This window comes from Miscanthus floridulus, chromosome 4 (genome assembly GCF_019320115.1).
Source record: "Miscanthus floridulus cultivar M001 chromosome 4, ASM1932011v1, whole genome shotgun sequence".
Taxonomy (NCBI): Eukaryota; Viridiplantae; Streptophyta; class Magnoliopsida; order Poales; family Poaceae; genus Miscanthus; species Miscanthus floridulus.
This window is the reverse complement of record NC_089583.1, coordinates 76,294,307-76,297,780: the sequence shown is the minus strand read 5'-3', so window position 1 is coordinate 76,297,780 and position 3,474 is coordinate 76,294,307. Positions and strand designations below refer to the sequence as shown.

At 44.1% G+C, this 3,474-nt stretch overlaps 1 non-coding gene across 1 annotated transcript; it reads left to right on the top strand.

Annotated features, from left to right (window-relative positions):
• Positions 1–653: 653 nt before the first annotated feature.
• On the top strand, positions 654–727 carry TRNAI-AAU (transfer RNA isoleucine (anticodon AAU)). The gene has a single exon. It is a non-coding gene; the product is annotated as a tRNA-Ile (tRNA).
• Positions 728–3,474: the final 2,747 nt, after the last annotated feature.

Here is a 3,474-nt window from a genome sequence, read left to right as displayed (position 1 = left end):
TTCTACACACATACCCCCGCTATAAGAAGCAGCGGCCTGCTCTGAAGAAACCTGAACCTGATGCTCATGCTCCCCTGAAAGATGCAGAGCAAGGGCTCATGCTGGGTAGTCTGATCTTGGTGCCATGAAACCTGAGCCGCAGCCTGATCGATATCCTTGTACCTATATATGCTCGCCATCTTTTGATTAGCTCTTGCATGTGGGAAGGAGGCTAGCTGAGTAGTATGCAATAATGCAACTACGCATCGCGTAGCCAAGGATGACTTGCCGGCATTTCTTGGGTCGGATAACTGATCAGTTTGAGCCTGGGGATGAACAGACCCGGCCGGCCGGCAAGTCATCTGTGGCTACGCGTTTGCCTCCTTCTCTTATGCTAGAGCGGTTAAAGATGTCATCTGGATTATTGGAGGTGTGTGAGTGTGATGTCGAGTGCTTTCACTGGGAGAAGTTACACGTCCAGAGAGTCAGGGACAACACAAGGTATGAGAATATATTCGCCCAGTTTGTTCGACTTGATCGGTGGAAAAGTTTATATATATAAAAAAAGTGTTTTTCATGCTTTCTGGTGAACAAAATCCGGTTATTTAGCTAAGCCGTTCTCTTCTGCATGAATGTTGCCAACAATATTCTATCTTCCAAAACATAATCATTAAGGCCTATTAGCTCAGTTGGTTAGAGCGTCGTGCTAATAACGCGAAGGTCGCAGGTTCGAGACCTGCATGGGCCAAAAAGTTATTTTTGCTTCTTTTCTATGCATTTTTTTGGGCCAGGATTTTTTTTTTGCCTCTTTTCAATGCAGGATTTTTTTTTGCCTCTTTTCGATGCATTTCTTTTGGCTTCTTTTCTATGAGTTTTTTTGTGCATTCTAACCTTCGGCTTCTTTTCTATGTTTTTTTTTGCATTCTGCATACATCGGCCAGATTGCTTTTTTTATGCATTCGTTCTTTCCTAGGTCGATTTGAAGCCCACAACTGAAGAAGGGCCCAAACTGTAAGATCTAGAATCAAAGGAAGCCCATAACTCAAAAAGGGCCCAAACAGTAAAACCAACTCCAAAAAATTAGCTCAAAAGTCACAAACGTTTTCCAAATTTTCTGATTTATATAGCTATTCTCTAAGATAAATTCTCTGTAAAAAGAATAGACTATTCTAACCGCCTCTATAAATATTGTCATCTTCTATCAGCATGTTCGGTTGGCTGGTTCGTATCGTTGCTGGTTCGTGAAGAAGTACTACTGGCTGGTTTGTGTGAGAGAAAAATACTGTTCCGGCTGGAAATTTACGATCGTTTACGACAAGTCACAGCCAAACGAACAGGCTGTATATTAAGCCTGCCACGTCATTTTGACCTTTTTATATCATCGCGTCGTCCATGAATTCCACTACACAGCTTGCTTTATCGTCGACGGTGTATGCTAGAACATCGTTGATATAAAAGTAACATATTCATTAGTGCACTCTCCCTCACTTCACAAGTTAGAGCACAAGGTCTACTAATGACGGATAACAATGGTAGAGATGAAACTGGTTCTAGTTCGAAAATAGTTCTAGATTTAGACTAAGTCAAAATTTCTTAAGTTTAACCGCATTTATAGAAAATAGTATCAATATTAGTCTCGCGAAAGAAATCTGTTATGAAAATATGTTTCATTGTCTAATTAATGATACTTATTACGAAGCACAAATACTTATATCTTTTTTTTATATAATCAGTTAAGTTGAGATGGCACTAAAACGATATGCCGCTCTTTTTTAGAACGGAGGGAGTATGTGACAAGTCTCTCAACAGTGAGATGTCTATAATAAATTTATAGTTTATGAGATATATGTTAGTTTAGTCTTTCAAACATACACATATATTCATATGTTTGTAAGCGTCGGTGTAAACTGAAAAAAAAACAAGGCATAATATGTTACTTGTAGTTGTAGGAGTAACATGAGACTTTTCCCTCTGTGCCATTATAAAAGATCGTAATCTCCTGTGTGCCCCTGACAAAATTCAGCGGTCTTCAGTGCCACTACTTCAACTTTTTTGTGTCCTCCATGCCATTTCCGTCAGTTTGGACTCTAACGCCGTCAAACTGCAGGTGTGAAAAGACGAAAATGCCCTTAAGTTCAAATATGTTATTAATTTTTTTAGCATCTTAACGACTTCAAATGAAAAAACTGAAAACTAGAAAATTATAGATCTCGTCGACATCTATAATTTTCATATAAAAATTATTTTCATTTAATTCCACAAAAAATATGATTTGATATGATTAATATATCTTAGAAAAATCATATTATTTTTTTTGCGGAATTAAATGAAAAAAAATTATATGAAAATTATAGATCTCGACGAGATCTACAACTTTCTAGTTTTGAGTTTTTTCATTTGAAGTCGTTAAGATGCTCAAAAAATTAATAACATATTTAAACTTAAGGGCATTTTTGTGTTTTCACTCCTGCAGTTTGACGGCGTTAGAGCCTAAACTGACGGAAGTGGCATGGAGGACACAAAAAAGTTGGAATAGTAGCGCTGAAGACCGCTGAATTTTTTTAGGGGCACACAGGGGATTACGATCTTTTATAATGGCACACAGTAAAAAGTGTCTAACATATACATGCACCGATCCAAAAAGAAAAAGGAACAAGGTAGGCGTGGATCGACCACGTGCTTGTACATACAAATACGTACATCTCGACACGTACATGTGCCGTCGCGTACGTATATGCAAGGCTCCCTATACGTACGGAGTAATAGTTAGACGTTTCTCACAGCCGCAATTTGCCAAATACGCTCGTGACACCTGAGGTCGTCGTTGCCGGCCTACTATAAATTGCTCGCTCCATCGGTTGCATCGATCGAACCATCACTCCCCAATTCCACACCCAGCTTAGCGGCGCATGCACCGGCACCGGCAGCAGAGCACGTACTCTGCCCGCCCGCCCAGCAGAAAGCTGGCTGGTTCTCCGTGTCGACTCCGATCCTCACGGACGATTCAGGATGGAAGGTAATGGTGACGGCCGGCGACGCGCCGCGGCCGGGCCGCCGCTGCCGCCGGGCTTCCGGTTCCGGCCGACTGACGAGGAGCTGCTGACGCATTACCTCGCTCCGAAGGTGGCCGACGCCGGCTTCGCCCCCGCCGCGCTCCGCGAGGTCGACCTCTACAAGGCCGAGCCCTGGGACCTGCTGCCGTCCGGAGGCGGAGAGGAGGACGGCGGCGTCGGCTACTTCTTCTGCAGGAGGAGCGTCAAGTTCCCCTCGGGCCTGAGGACCAACCGGGCCACGCGGGCCGGGTACTGGAAGTCTACCGGGAAGGACCGGGTGGTGGCGGCGAGCAGGAGCGGGAGCAGCCGCGGTGACGACTGTCCCCTCGGGGTGAGGAAGACGCTCGTCTTTTACCGCGGCCGCGCGCCTACAGGCCACAAGACCAGCTGGCTCGTGCACGAGTACCGCCTGCTCTACGGCCATGGATACACATCATCCCCA